This window comes from Salvelinus sp. IW2-2015, linkage group LG30 (assembly GCF_002910315.2).
Source record: "Salvelinus sp. IW2-2015 linkage group LG30, ASM291031v2, whole genome shotgun sequence".
Lineage (NCBI taxonomy): Eukaryota > Metazoa > Chordata > Actinopteri > Salmoniformes > Salmonidae > Salvelinus > Salvelinus sp. IW2-2015.
Window position 1 is genome coordinate 25,527,643 of NC_036869.1, and position 8,702 is coordinate 25,536,344.

Consider the following 8,702-nt stretch of genomic DNA (forward strand, 5'->3'; position numbering starts at 1 on the left):
ATTTAACAATGTGTAGTGGGTTGCAGTAACTTGTTTATATTTATTTAGCAGATGCTCTTATCCAGCATCTTACCCAGTGTCAGCTAATGTGGCTAAATAATCAACCAATGGTGAAGTAATGCACTTAAGGTGTCCACATGTCCCAGCAGAAGCAGTTCGGAACAGTTTGTGCATATATTATGAAAACATTTTGTGACGTTTTTGTTTGTTTTGGAAATTAATGACAGACTTCTTGAATTAACTGCGTCTCAAAATGGACAAACAGTACTATTGCCACCTTTTTCTCATTTTTCAAGTGAAGGTCTTTTAAGTGAGTATGGGGGCACACTCCTTCAGTTCAGCCAGCTACGTGCAGGCTAGAGCGCGTCTTGTGCGAATTCTTCTGCGGATTACAATAAATTGACAATATTTGTAGGGGTAGATGTATTTTTCTTTAGGGAAAATATATTTATTTTTTTATTCATTGTTTTATTATATGTTGAAAGCAAGCAATAGGCAAAATAAATTAACGGTTTGTAGTCCAGGCACACATTTGCTAGAGAAAGCATGTGTTCGAATCTGGTCCGCTAATGCCCTTTTTATTTATGGAATAAGTACACTTTAGTTGTATAAATTTATATTATTATATCGTCGTTGTTGGAAGAAAACCTCCTAACCAAGTGTTGCGAAGGCTGATACTATTGTTTCCCCTTTACGTCTGTCAGTGGTTTAAAGTACTTAAGTAAAAATACTTTAAAGTACAGTCGTGGCCAAACATTTTGAGAATGACACAAATATTAATTTCCACAAAGTTTGCTGCTTCAGTGTCTTTCGATATTTTTGTCAGATGTTACTATGGAATACTGAAGTATAATTACAAGCATTTCACAAGTGTCAAAGGCTTTTATTGACAATACATGAAGTTGATGCAAAGAGTCAATATTTGCAGTGTTGACCCTTCTTTTTCAAGACCTCTGCAATCCGCCCTGGCATGCTGTCAATTAACTTTTGGGCCACATCCTGACTGATGGCAGCCCATTCTTGCATAATCAATGCTTGGAGTTTGTCAGAATTTGTGGGGTTTTGTTTGTCCACCCGCCTCTTGAGTATTGACCACAAGTTCTCAATGGGATTAAGGTCTGGGGAGTTTCTTGGCCATGGACCCAAAATATCGATGTTTTGTTCCCCGAGCCACTTAGTTATAACTTTTGCCTTATGGCAAGGTGCTCCATCATGCTGGAAAAGGCATTGTTCGTCATCAAACTTTTCCTGGATGGTTGGGAGAAGTTGCTCTTGGAGGATGTGTTGGTACCATTCTTTATTCATGACTGTGTTCTTAGGCAAAATTGTGAGTGAGCCCACTCCCTTGGCTGAGAAGCAACCCCACACATGAATGGTCTCAGGATGCTTTACTGTTGACATGAACCAGGACTGATGGTAGCGCTCACCTTGCCTTCTCCGGACAAGCTGTTTTCCGGATGCCCYAAACAATCGGAAAGGGGATTCATCAGAGAAAATGACTTTACCCCAGTCCTCAGCAGTCCAATCCCTGTACCTTTTGCAGAATATCAGTCTGTCCCTGATATTCTGCAAAAGAAGTGGCTTCTTTGCTGCCCTTCTTGACACTAGGCCATCCTCCAAAAGTCTTCGCCTCACTGTGCGTGCAGATGCACTCACACCTGCCTGCTGCCATTCCTGAGCAAGCTCTGTACTGGTGGTGCCCCGATCCCGCAGCTGAATCAACTTTAGGAGACGGTCTTGGCGCATGCTGGACTTTCTTGGGTGCCCTGAAGCCTTCTTCACAACAATTGAACCGCTCTCCTTGAAGTACTTGATGATCCGATAAATGGTTGATTTAGGTGCAATCTTACTGGCAGCAATATCTTTCCTGTGAAGCCCTTTTTGTGCAAAGCAATGATGGCGGCACGTGTTTCCTTGCAGGTAACCATGATTGACAGAGGAAGAACAATGATTCCAAGCACCACCCTCCTTTTGAAGCTTCCAGTCTGTTATTCGAACGCCTTGTCCTCGTCAACACTCACACCTGTGTTAACGAGAGAATCACTGACATGATGTCAGCTGGTCCTTTTGTGGCAGGGATGAAATGCAGTGGACATTTTTGGGGGGATTCAGTTAATTTGCATTGCAAAAAGGGACTTTGCAATTAATTGCAATTCATCTGATCACTCTTCATAACATTCTGGAGTATATGCAAATTGCCACCATACAAACTGAGGCAGCAGACTTTGTGAAAATGTATATTTGTGTCATTCTCAAAACTTTTTGCCACGACTGTACTACTTAAGTCGTTTTTGGGGGGGTATCTGTACATTACTTTACTATTTAGATTTTTCAGATCTTTTACTTTAACTCCACTACATTCCTAAAGAAAATAATGTTATTTTTACTCCATACATTTTCCCTGACACCCAAAAGTACTTGCTACATTTTGAATGCTTAGCAGGACAGGAAAATGGTCCAATTCACACACTTATCAAGAGAACATCTCTGGTCATCCCCACAAATGCTTATTTTTTCAATCATGTCTGAGTGTTGGAATGTGCCCCTGGCTATACGTAAATTAAAAAAAACAAGAACATGATGCTGCCGTCCAACCGGCCTCACAACTGCAGGCCATGTGTATGGTGTCGTGTGAGCGAGCGGTTTTCAGATGTCAACATTGTGAACAGAGTGCCCCATGGTGGCAGGGGGGTTATGGTATGGGCAGGCAGAAGCTACGGACAACAAACATGATTGCATTTTATTGATGGCAATTTTGAATGTACAGAGAAACCGTGACGAGGCCCAATGTTGTGCCATTCATCTGCCGCCATCCCCTCATGTTTCAGCATGATAATGCATGGCCCCAATGTTGCAAGGACCTGTACACAAAGCTGAAAATGTCCCAGTTCTTCCATGGCCTGTATACTCGCCAGACATGTCACCCATTGAGCATTTTTGGGATGCTCTGGATCTACGTGTATGACAGCGTGTTCCAGTTCCTGCCAATATCCAGCAACTTCGCAACAGCCATTGAAGAGGAGTGGGACAACATTCCACAAGCCACAATCAATAGCCTGATCAACTCTATGCGAAAGATGTGTTGCGGTGCATGAGGCAAATAGTGGTCACACCAGATACTGACTGGTTTTCTGATCCACGCCACTACCTTTTTTGTTATAAGGTGCATGTACCTTTTTATGAAATGGTGCACATTGATAGATATTCAGTCAACATTGAATGACCGTAGTTGAAACTGTACTGCCTACGGACTTTGTTTGATATTAGTCTTCATTGGAGAGTACGTGTGCTGGGAGACATCTGCAAGATGGTGCTGGAAGGCTTTAATAATAAATTAATGTCAAATCAATTGCACTAAGTGGTTGTCCTTTTGATGTGCTGTCACAGTTTACCATAAGGTGTAAAAAATGACATAACTCAATTTGTAACTAGTACTGAAGTAGTTTTCTGACCAGATACCTTTTTAGTCTTACTTGAGTAGTTTCTTAAGAAGGCTCATTTTAATTTAGTAAATTACAATCTAAGTAACTCAAGTACAGATTTTCTATAATCTACACACCTCTGCAAATTATACACGGCCCAACTATAAATGGAGGAAAGTTTATCGTTCTACAGTAGGCCTAGATCTGTAAATCAACTGATGGCCAAAATCAGCTCATCAATTTAGCCAGGGAAATACTAACAGTAGATTATCGACTGTGACGTGGCCTTTATTCCATTTGCAGAACATATTCATCCGGAATTAGAAAAACGAGTGTGTCACACCTTTGTTCATGAAACAGGTTGAAAGTAAAAGGATTGTGTGCCAGGCACAGTTCTGACTGAAACACAGCTTGAGAGAATTGTCCACAGAAATGGTTAACCGTTCCAACCTAATGGCTGTGATATGTTCCCAGTTACAACTGTATTTAGTCTGAATTTGCTCCTGATATGGGCATTGAAAAGTAACTTTAGTAGCCATTTGTTTACATGCTCACGTTACTGGTAGGATGAGAACCCCAGTTTCCTGCTCTGGAACTACACGTCTTAACCATTAGACAAAAAAAAAGAAATACTCTTTGGCCAAGGGTGGTTTTAAGTCGAAGGCAGTGCTACTTCACTAGAGCACTGTTACACTTATCCTAGAAATGTTTTTCAAAAATGTAGCCTAAATGGCTGCTGTGTTTCCCTCTGTTCTCATTGTAATATCCTGTGTGTTACTGTCAAATATTTTGGTTTTCAGGAGATCCAGGGCCAGAAGTATAGGCAAGAAATATATTACTTTTAAAAGGCGATGACTCTTTGTAGGTTAAAGGTTAGCAAAATAGTGGTACAGTCTGCAGCCTTTTAGTAAAATGGCTGACAAGGCCCCCGGGGTCCAAATCTGCGGGGGTTCCCTGTCTAAATCTTTTCAAGGTACCTAAATTGACCTCTGTGCCAAAATTGGTGTGTTCATCTCAAAATAAGACTTCCGAACTGTAAATTGTATTACTGTCTGTGGACATTTCCTATGGCCAAATCTGGGGTGGCTCCACATCTACATCTTCTCAGGGTCCATAAACCTACCTCTGTCTAAAATTGTACCTCTCTCCTGAACTGTAAAATAATGGTAGGCCAACTGTTGGTGGTCATTTTGAAAAAAGGCTGCCATGCCTCCCCCAGGTTCCAAATCTGGGATGACGCTATATCTGAATATTTTCAGGTGGGCAGGTAGCCTAATGGTTAAGAGTGTTGGGCCAGTAACTGAAAGTTTGTTGGTTTGAATCCCAGAGCAGACTAGTTGAAAATTCTGTCAATGTGCCCTTGACCAATGCACTTACCCCTAATTGCTCTGGATAAGAGTGTCTGCTAAATGACTAAAATGTAAATATTTTAAATAAATCTATCTCAGTGCCACATTTGGTGATTTTATCACAAAATGCATGATGTTCCAGATTTTTCAGCTCAGAAGCTTGATGAGAAGGTTCACGGACATGCGCAGACCTTTTGGGTGGCATGTGCTCAAACAAATAAAATGGCACCCCGAAATGTTTTTATCCTGCAACTGTGGTTGGTCACAGACTCGTTGAGAAATTATTACAAGAAAATGGAAAAGCAGCACAATCTTACAATCTGATGAATCAAGTATGTTGCTAAACTATTTTGAAATTGAATAAATTCGGCACTTACAGTTGAAGTCAGAAGTTTACATACATTTAGGTTGGAGTCATTAAAACTCGTTTTTCAACCACTGCACAAATTTCTTGTTAACAAACTATAGTTTGGCAAGTTGGTTAGGACATCTACTTAAAGCATGACACAAGTAATTTTTCCAACAATTGTTTACGGACACATTATTTCACTTATAACTCACTGTATCACAATTCCATTGGGTCAGAAGTTTACATACAGTAAGTTGACTGTGCCTTTAAACAGCTTGGAAAATTCCAGAAAATTATGTCATGGCTTTAGAAGCTTCTGATAGGCTAATTGACATAATTTGAGTCAATTGGAGGTGTATCTGTGGATGTATTTTAAGGCCTAACTTCAAACTCAGTGCCTCTTTGCTTGACATCATGGGAAAATCAAAAGAAATCAGCTAAGACCTCAGAATAAAAATTGTAGACCTACACGAGTCTGGTTCATCCTTGGGAGCAATTTCCAAACGCCTGAAGGTACCACGTTCATCTGCACAAACAATAGTACTAATTGAGTATATGTAAACTTCTGACCTACTGGACAATGACCTCAAGCATACTTCCAAAGTTGTGGCAAAATGGCTTAACTTCTCTAGGCTAGGTGGGACGTTAGTGTCTCACCTGGCTAACATCCGGTGAAATAGCAGAGCGCAAAAATTGTAAATACACCATTTGTAATATTAAATGTTCTTGTAAATAGATGTATTTTACATAATTTAAAAGCTTAACTTCTTCTTAATCCAACTGCTGTGTCAGATTTCAAAAAGGCTTTTCGGCGAAAGCATACCTTACGATAATCTGACGACAGCGCGCCGCACACACAAATATTACTAGCATTTTCCAACCAAGCATTAGCGCCACGAAAGTCAGAAATAGCAATAAAATAATAAATTACCTTTGAAGATCTTCTTCTTTTGGCAATACAAAAGGTCCAATCTTCACAATAAATGGTTGTTTTGTTCGATAAAATTCATTTTTATAGCATAACACAAAACATTTTGTAAACGGCTTGTGTCATGAATTCCGTCTCCTTCAACTTTCGACGAAACATTCGATGTAATTACTCACACTAAACTTATGTTTATCTAGTCATGGTTGGTTTCATTGCAATCCTCTATTTGTTAGTAACACAACCATACATGATGTTTCTTTTTACGGGACGTATTGACCAAAAGGAACTGATTTGAACACACCAAACAATGACCTCATTGCGCGCCAATGATATGACCAGTGTTTCTTTGATTGACTGTATTTCGGCCCAATGACCACTGATCGTCTTGAAATCTAGCTTGGTAGATAGCCAATGAGCTGAGGTAAACGGCAATATCTAATGGTTATATCTATATCGCGGAAGACCAGGGCCTGTTGCACAAAAGTAGAATTAAGACATCCGGGATAAATGACTCAGCTGAGCTCAATGAAGCCAAAACATGTGCGTCCAGGCTTAATTGGTTGCACAAAGACCAAGCCAGGATGAACAGACACGGATTCATTAAGCCAGGTGAAACCAATCCTGGATAGTGCGCGCTCACGGCTCACTCAAATAGACCCCGCCACAGATCACAGATTAACTGATTTACATGGCAACTAGAGCCGCGTACTTTTCCCCGTCGGAAGCACAAATCCTCATGGAGGCATACGAGGAGGTAAAATATATAATTAAGAAGAAGGCAACACCGCCACAGTGATAAAGCAAAGAGAAAAAGCGTGGCAAGTATTGCAGACCGCCTGAAGTCGTAAGTAGTGCACAATTACACACTCACCGCTCGCTGAAACATCACAATTACAATTCAAATATTTAATTCACATCTCCAAAAATGCAGTTGTACTGTAATTATGAAACGGTTAAATTTTTAATTGAAATGCACTGCAGATATGAGTGAAATTGTGTAAAGTAACTCCATCACACTGTATAAAGCTATGATAAATTTTTTGATATTTTTACTGAAAACAGACAAAAATACCAAGTAATTTTTTGCAGTGTGACTCCATTAAATGTGTGTGTGTGTGTGTGTGTGTGTGTGTGTGTGTGTGTGTGTGTGTGTGTGTTAGATTAAACATGAACGGGCCAAAACGGACATGGCAGCAGGTCAAAATCAAATACAAGAACATTCTGCAGAATGGTATGGTCCCTGACTAATATTTAACAAAGCACAAGCATATATTGTACCCAGAAGGTGCCTGCTCACACATTGTCTGTACTGTTTTGCAGTGAAAAAGAATACCCACAGACAAGGCACGGGTGTGGGTCACCAAAGGCTGACCTTACCCCAGCAGAGGACATGGCCTTGGAGCTAAATAAAGGCAGGCCCGTCTTAGAGGGGATCCCTGGGGGGAAAGAGACGAGCATAGTTCCTCCCAAGATGCCACCCGCTTCATTCAAGGTATGTCCTTCCATCTCTACATGGGATACAACCACATTCATATTGAATCAATTGACTGTCTGACTTTGGTTTACCTATTGCCTTGCAGTGTCTGGCAGCACTGTGTTCCTGTTAGAGCCACCAGCACAAGCACCAGACGATGCTGATCCAGTGAGTACTCCATCAAAGGCATACTGTAGGCCTGGCATGCTTTTGTCTACTAGCTTCAATATGAATCCGATTAAATGTGATAGGGTGAAGGCCCCAGTGCAGCAGCAACAGCACATGATGGAGACGAATGATGGAGGAGGACCATCTCTCTGGATTCCAGAAGGCATGAGGTATCATGTTAAGACTGTGAAAGTACTATTTACTCTACAATGGTGAGGAGTCCTCATCAAAATCAAAAAATCTAATTTCTTTTACAGGACCCAGATGCTATACAGTGGGAAAACCAGCCTGGCAACATAGTGCGTATTAATAAAAGGACACCACATCCTGCCAAATTCCAGCTGCGCTAATTGTATTGTGTTCACAGAGCTCACAAGCTATCAGAAAGTTGATGGCAACCACCTCCGGCGCCAAATAGAACTGGCAGACATAGACATTCAGTACAAGAAAGAAAAAGATGGAAAATCTTGCACTGGAGTCCGAAATAAAAAAGAGGACAATTAGAAACTGGACCTTGAAATAAAAAAACTTGAGAGGGAGGTGAGATATGCCTTCAATGTACACTGTATGCTAACTGTAACACAAATGTATTAATCATATTTTTCTTTCCTCCCCAGCTCCAAGAAGATGACACAGCTCAAAATAAAAATTAGGTATATTCTCGTAAAGTCAAGTGAGCCATGACAATGAGCTCTTATTGTGAGCACACAGGACGGTGGCATCTTTCTAAGGTTTTTTTTATTTTCCCAGCAATCAGTACAACCAAGTCATCGTTATAAGGCATCGCCCTCTTTTGCCCACCCCCCCAGCACCAGGTGTGGCCACTAGCCTATATGAAGGCCCAAAATTGTGTGTTCCTTTCTGCTCTGACAATGGCATGCCATTCGTGCGAGATGTGGTGGATGAAGAAGCACTTGTGCTGAGGAGAGCCTTCAGGCGAGAAAGGGTCTTCAGGGACCGGTTGGACCCACTGGCCTTCCCTGATGACCATCTATATGAAAGATACAGGCAT

General features: G+C 41.0%; 1 long non-coding RNA gene across 1 annotated transcript; it reads left to right on the forward strand.

Moving 5' to 3' along the window:
* Positions 1-7,369: 7,369 nt before the first annotated feature.
* On the forward strand, positions 7,370-8,694 carry LOC139023278 (uncharacterized). The gene is made up of 5 exons (XR_011474415.1): positions 7,370-7,540; positions 7,629-7,690; positions 7,774-8,230; positions 8,308-8,343; positions 8,441-8,694. It is a non-coding gene; the product is annotated as an uncharacterized lncRNA (long non-coding RNA).
* The last annotated feature ends 8 nt before the right edge of the window (positions 8,695-8,702 follow it).